This window comes from Geospiza fortis, unplaced genomic scaffold, assembly GCF_000277835.1.
Source record: "Geospiza fortis unplaced genomic scaffold, GeoFor_1.0 scaffold78, whole genome shotgun sequence".
NCBI lineage: Eukaryota > Metazoa > Chordata > Aves > Passeriformes > Thraupidae > Geospiza > Geospiza fortis.
The window spans coordinates 2,800,484-2,808,089 of NW_005054339.1; positions in this window are offsets into that span (position 1 = coordinate 2,800,484).

Below are 7,606 nucleotides of genomic sequence, written 5' to 3' on the forward strand. Positions count from 1 at the left end.
CCCAGCCCCACACAAGGGACGGGGGCAGCCCCCGACTGCCGCTGGGTGCTGCCCTCAGTCCCTGCAGGCAGAGCCGGGGCTGGGGCTCTGCCAGAGCTGCCCCAGCCCCCAGGGAGGGGGGATCCCCGGGGAGCTCCCAGGACACTGCTGCCTGTGCCCACAGTGACACTCTGTGATGCTCCACAGCTCACAGCCCGCCCTGATCAGGGAGTGCTGAATTCTCCTCCCACAGACAGGAGAGGCACACGCCAGGGAGAGCAGCTCCCATACAGACCCAGAGATGCCATCCTGACAGGAGCCTGCAGAATGGGCACACAGACACCCCAGCAGAGGCCTGTCACTCCCTAATGGCATGTCAGGGGACAAACAGAAGGTTTGCTGGTGTCATCCCACCACAAGCAGGCTCCCTCCAGCAGCATCAGGGCATGCAGCTCTCCCAGCTCCCAGAGCAGACCTTCACCCTCTCCCAGGGCCAGCTGGGAGCTCAGCCTGCTCCTGCTGTGCCCAACCAAGGATATTCTGATATTTTTAGCCCCTTTCCCTGTTGAGAGTGGCAGTTTCCTCCTGGCAGCATCTGTGGTTATTGCACACACACAGGGCGGAAGAGGAAGAGAAAAAGACATTTAAGCACCCAGGAAACCTCCTGCAGGAGACAAAACTCTTAATAAACATCAAGTTTCACCAACTCCTATTACCCTGCAAAACTATGAGAGAATAACATCACTCTTGGATGTTTCCACAGCATGAACTTCAGGGAAGAAACAGGAAAGCTCTGCAGCACTAACCTGCTTGCAAATCCCTCCAGTGTGACCCCATCCTTCCCAGAACCCACAGGCAGGTGGGGGGTCTGGAAAATCAGGAGTCTGGGCAAATGCAACCGTGTAACCCTCTTGGAAATGCAGGAGTGCCCTGCAGATTGACAGCCAGGAGGATTGGCAGGTGAGTGGCTGACGAGTGACAGCCAAGCACTGGGGTCTGTGCAGGTACCCAGGGGTTGAAGGGGGTGAGGAAAAGCCTGGATGCCGCCAGAGAAGCTGAGCACACCACAGGAAATACCACAAGGTCTTCCAAGGAGGGAGAATATTGCCAGAGGAGACAGCAGCAAAGCTTTCAAAAAAACTTCAGAGGAGGCTTGCAAGATTTAATTCTGCTGGTTTTGTTGGTTTTTTTTTTTAAGCAATTTTCATTTACATAAAAACCAGAATGTCTCCAATGTCCCCTTCTGCCTCTCACAACGCAGAGCCAAGAGCCAGTGAGGAGGGAGAGGAATAAACCAGGGAAGGTTTGAGCACGAGCTCAGCACTGCTTCATTAGGGCATGATTACCACTTAATTGGCACAGCAGACTTGATGAGATGGCTTGTGTGCCTGAAATATTAACAGAGAAGTCCACAGCTGGCTCTGGAGGAAGAGCTGGAGGAGACCTCACCCTGGAGATGGTGCCTCATGGCATCCCTGCCAGGAAGTGTCCAGGATACAACTGAAGAGCTGAAAAACCCCCGTGTGAGGAAACCATGAAAACCAAGGGAGAGGGAGGAGCAACAGGACTGAAAGGGACCCACAGATCCAACTCACCCTCTAGACATGGGTTCCTGGAAAGTCCTGGAACAAATAATCCAGAAACAAATCCAAGCTGGGCTACAGCCAGTGTGGATCTGCTGAGGCCAAGATGCATGAGATCCCTCATGCTTCCTCCAGCAGAGCCAGAGACCTGTGGGCTACAGGGGTCTCAGCTCAGCTTCTAAGTGTCCCCAAGTGTCAGATGCCAGCTTGGGAACACGGGGGTGCTGAACCTCCCTGGCACAGACACAGCACTGCAGGGGTAACTCACTCAGGGAGGGATCAGAGCTGGGATCGAGCAAGGTGTCCTGGGCACCTGGGGTGGGTGCAGCTTTATCCACATCTCCATGAACACTCCTGGCAGCTGCAACAGTGCTTCCTGCAGCTCTAAGGTGGGAAGCTACAGGAGATGCACGGGTGCACTGGAGAAAAACTCAGCGTTCTCTCAGGAGACTGGAGAAATGGGCTGGGAAAAAAAGAAACAGGATGAAACTCATCAGGAAGCAGAGTACCATAACTGGAGAAAGGACCAGACAGGGCAGGGTCCAGCAGCTCCAAAGAGAGGTGGGTGACAAGCCAAGTCCAGGTTAGCCACTCACACTGCTGCAGGCACAAACAAGAGCATGACCACGTTATCTGCTGCTGACGAGGCTGCAGGCACAGCACCAACAGCACACCCAGCATCGTGCAGGGAGCCAGGCACAGCACACCCAGCACCTGGGCCAGAGGGCACAGCGTGCAGCAGCTGCAGCTGGTCAGCCCAGGGAACAGCAGAAAAACCACAAACAGTTTGTACTGGTTTTCCAGTCAGGAATATCAAGACGCACCGTGGTGTTTGGGAAAACTCCTGATGAGGGTGCCCAAACCTTGGGAAGGACGCCATGTGCCTATCCCTGCCCTGAGAAAATGGATGCTGCTGCTTTGAGGCAGTGTGAGCCCAGTGGCATCTGAGGAACCTTCTGGCCTTTGTACAAGGCAGCCCCACTGCTGACCCTCATGGCAGCCGTGCTGGGCACACACACCCCAGTCCAAAATCACCTTCAGCCACTGAGCCTGCAGCTCCTCCCTCTCCCACCTGTCTGCAGGCTGCAGATGAGCTGTCCCCTGTGCACAAACAGCATTTAGAACCCTGATAACAGCATGTCCCAGGTCCCCCTGTCCCACACAGCCTCCCAGCCCGGTGGCACCTCCATTGGGGATGGAGGGCTGGGCAGAGCCAGCTGATGGCACCAGGGCACCCAGGCTGGTGTGGCAGCTCACAGCGTGGCAGGGACGTGGTGGCTGGCCAGCAGTGGCCTGCAGGTGGCCCTGACCCTGCAGGCAAACTGCCAGAGGAGAAGTGGAGCTGTGGGAGGAGGGCGGGACAGTGCCAGCCCTCGGGCAGCACTGACCAAAAGGTGCATTCAGAGCAAAGCCTGCATTCCCCCAGCTCAGCAGCAGCAGGGCAGCCAGATCCTTGCCCCTCCTGGCAGACAGAGGGATGTCACCAGGACAGATGCTGCTGGCAGCCAGAGGGCTGCCCTGTGCTGGGATGTGCCCCTTTGGATCAGCCCCCAGGAGATGCCAGAGCCTGAAGCATGGCTCTTGTTTAAGCTGCTGAACGATGCTGCTTGTGGGCACCACCCTGCCAAACACTGCCCCAGACCGAGCCTTTTGTGCTGTTTACAGCCCCAGGGAGCTTCTGCAGGGAGCCCAGGGGACAGAGAGGCACTGATGGCACCAGGGGGGGTACAGAGGCACGGATGGCACTGTGGCCACACCAAGGGTCCCTCCCTCCCTCCCAGGGATGCTGGTGGAGCCATCCACACAATCCCTGGGAAGCACTGCAGGATGGGGATGGAGCCGACAGCCACAGCATCCCCCCCTCCTCCAGCCTCTCACCCACTTGTTGGGGCACAGCAGGTTTTTGCTGGTTTGACCCTTCCCCGTGGCCCCCACGCAGCTCCCAGATCAATAATACATGCTCCTGAAACAGATGCCTCTCCCAGTACACCCAGCCACCCTGCCCTCCCGGCGGGAAACCCGAGCCCCGGGCCATCAATCTTTCATTCCCTGGACATCTTCTTCAACTCGATGCCACTGCAAGCAGCTGCTTCCCTTTCACTGTCTGGGGCACAGTGTGCTTGGGATGCAATGGGGAAACTCAGCCAAAAACCCAGCCACAAACCCAAGCAAAACTTGTCCAAGTTCCAGGGATGCGTGGCCAGACGGAAGTCAAGATGGTGATGAATAAAACACGGTTATACCTGCATTACCCACACTTTCCCTGCCCAGCTCCTGGTCTGGGCAGCCAGGAAAGGATACAACTGCAACAGGCACGAAGTAGCTTTTGCTGCTGCTAAAATTCCTTCTTTTCAGTCTATCCCAGTGTAACTCCTTTAGGCAGTGCCTGCTCAACCCGCTGCTGCAGAGAGCTTTTCTGCCGATGGACACGGTTGGCCAGTTTAAGGAGTAAGAGGATTTTATTCCTCACCATGGAAAAAAAAATAAATATGTCCTTGCAGGGAATCCTTTCTGAGGAAAAAAGCTACAGATGTCAGAAGAAAATAGAAAGAAGGGAGTGGGGCAGGGGGGAAAGGGAGCAAGAGAGGAGACAAGCAAAGCTTTTCTCCCAATTTTCTGTGGGGCTAGACTGTATCCCTGCAGGATTTCACATGGACAGCTCCTGGTCCTTTGTGCAAATCCCACCCAGAGACATTCAGCCACCTGCCTGACACCAGACATTTGCTTCTCAACACCTGATTTTCCTCGTGTGCCCAGGACCTGTCTTGTCTGCACTTTGCCACCTTGGATTGGAGTTACTCGTCCCTTCCCTTGCTCCAGGGCAGGCAGCGCCCACCCTGCAGGCAGCATCAGCTGGATCCTGGGGCAGAGTGGTGGTGCATGGTCTGTCCTTGCCTGCAGAAGCTGCAGGCTGCTGCTCCTTTTCTCCGCCCAGTAAAGCCACCAGCAGAGCACTGGTTTGTGCACTGGAGGGGACAGGCACCCAGGGACAGACCTGGCCACAGTCTCACTGCATTTATCTCACTGCACACTTTCCAAAGGATTTCCTCTATCCCACCACTGCCTCACTTCAAGGGGTTTGACATCTCAGGACATTTATCTGGTCTGCCACCGGCACTGCTGCCCTGGCCCATCCTGATGTGCCCCCACTTGGATATGGGCCATACCCCCAGGGGACACCAAGCTCCAGGGTGGCCCCAGAAAAGAGACTGGGCCTGGCTCCTCAAAAATATCCTTGCAGCAGCCCAGTGCCCTGTGTTCCCCATGGATAAAAGGGGCCATGAACCAGCCATCCCTGCTCCTTCACTGATGGCACCTTGTGACATGTCTCTGCTTAGGGGGTGCCTCCAGCATTCCAAAGCTGCCCCCCAAATTTGTGCACCCAGGCGCCTCAGGAGCCAGTGCTGCCTCCCAGCACAGCCAGAGGAGAGGGGCTAATGATGTGCTGGATGGACAGAGAAGGTCCTTCCTTCTTCTCACTAGAGAGACAGGAAGTTGCCTGCTTTCCACTTACACTTTGGCAGACCCAGCAGCTCCTGAGTCCCACCTTATGCTCTTTTGTTACCCATCTGACAGCATTCCTGTCCATGTGCACCATGGTTATGCCCCTCCTAAGCAAACATCCACCCCTACCAGATGCATTCCCAAAGCAAGATCCTGGGGCAAAGTGGCAGCTCAGCTGTGGATGGGAGCAAAGGTTCTCCCCTATGCCCAGATCTTACCACCTCCCCCAGAAACAGCAGGTACCAAACTCTATTTTGGGGTTGAAGAAACAAAATGCATTTGATTTCTCTACTTTCTAGATGAAAAAAAATACCTTCTAAGAGACTTTTTCTCTCTACCCAGTGGTCTTGAAAGAGATCCCAGAAGCAGCTGAAAGCAGAGGAACTCCCACCAGCATCAAAGCTCCGGTTCAGCACTGCCTTCCCAAGGTTCTAAGCTCAGGCAGCAAATGCTGCTCCAATCTAATGCTAATGCCACTCAGAGCAAAATAGGGACTGCAAGACCTCTCAGTGAATCCTCCCAGCTGTAGCTAAAAAGCAGGTTTCCAGCCCCAGGAAGCCCACAGCACCCTCTGAGAGTTTCCAACCGCCTCCCCAGCCCCGGCAGTCTCCATGGCAGCCTGGTTTTCTTGCCAGCACCTTCAAGAGAGCTGCCTGAGATACCTAAAAAAATAATAATTAGCCTCTTGCCCCTGCATGAAAGGCTCAGGCTTGATTGCACTCCCTGACCTCCCAGCTCTCAGTGTCAGAGCTTCCCCTGCACCTGTTTCTCCCCAGAAGCTGGGATGATGTGGGAGTGTCTCTGCTCCAGGGGTTCCCCACCACCACGTCACCCTGCCTCACACAGATCTAGCACCGTGTCAAGCAAAATCCCTCCCAGCTTGTCTGCAACCTCCCCTAAGCCAGCTGCAGAACCTGATCCTCATTCCCCTGGGAGCAGATGTCTTCCTGAAAATGCAGGAGAAATGGGAATGAAGAAACAGAAACTGCTGGGTGCACACAAAGACAACGAGGCCCCAGAAACCAGGAAGAAGTGAATAATTCCTTCTCCTAGCAAACAAGAGACCTCAGCGCCTCAGCAGAGGGGATGAAAGTAGCAGTGGGATTGCTCTTCCTCATTCGATATGGGATCTGCTCTTTGCTGAGCAAACAGAATAATTCAATCACCATGACGGGGTGGGGCAGACTGAAATATCCCAAACCCACCTCGAAGGGGGGGCTCCCTTAAAGCCTGGAGCACCCCAGTTGTGCATCACAGGTGTTGGAGGGGCAGATTTGCATTCAGAGAGGAAACAGCAGCTTCCGGGAAGAGAGACGCGCAACAGGGCACGGAGAGAGAGCCCAGAGATGTTCAGGATGCCGTGGCAGAGACCACCCAACACAAGCCATTTTCCATAACCACAGGGGGATTTTACACCACCCCAGCCCAGGAATCTGCTGCCAGGGCAGAGTCATCATGTCCATCCCCTCCCTGCACTGCAGCTCCTTGGGGGAAGTGGAGTCCCTTCCCCTTTCCCGCTGACGGGGCACGTCACGTCCCACGGTGACTCCCAGCACTGGGCACAGCTCGCCAAGCCGTGGGCAACCAAGGTCAGCCAAGGTCAGTGCTCTCAGAGAGAGCCAAGCTGGCACATCTCCCTCCCTGGCCGCTGCAGGGTGCCAGGAAGGACAGCAGCAGCAGCACAGGAGCAGCGGGCACGGCCAGAGAGCAACAGGCAGCAGCCTCCGGGGGCACACAGCGCAACAGGCCCTGCCTGCCCAAAGGCCATGGACAGCTCTGCAGATGGGGCCAGCACACCCAGAGCTCAGGTGGGTGCAAGGGCTCCATCCTGCTGATTTTGAACTTTTTAAATTATTGTTATATTTTTACAAAACAAGGAAGATTTAATTAGAGCATGTGCTTCAGGATCTCAGCTTAAGCCAGAAGCAATGAACCAGAACCCAAATGCCATCAACAACCACCAGCTCTCCTGAGCACAAGCAGGAGGAACATCTAAGCATCATCGCTGGCCACTCCTCAGCTACAGCCCCTCCAGAAGCAAATGGACAGGAAGGATGTTCTCGACCATGCTGAAGGACCAAGGATGCTCTTGCCATGAAGAACCAGCAGACACAAATTCCCACCCCGGCACAAAGGTGCTGGCCAGAGGGAGCTGCGAGGCCACGGTCCCAGCTCCCTCCCGGGACACGCTGCGGGCTGGATTCACACCCGACCGCACAGAGCAGGGCTCCAGGGGCAGCTGCTCTCACATCCCTGCTCGCATATTGATTCGGTTACATAAATTATGCAGCACCTCTACTCCTGATTAATATTGCTAATTGAGCTGGCAAGGCGAGGGGCAGGAGGGAAATACCGTGAGGACACACAGTCAGTCATGCACCAAGCACACTCAGAAATGCAGAAGCCGCCGTGTCGGGGTGCTGGCTGGGTCCTGTGGGGAGCGGGCGGAGAAATCGGGAAGCAGGAATTCACTCGGGCTCTCCGCAGCTCCCCCGGGCTGGGGAGCGGCTGGGGCCGAGCATCCCCGTGGGCAAGGGAGC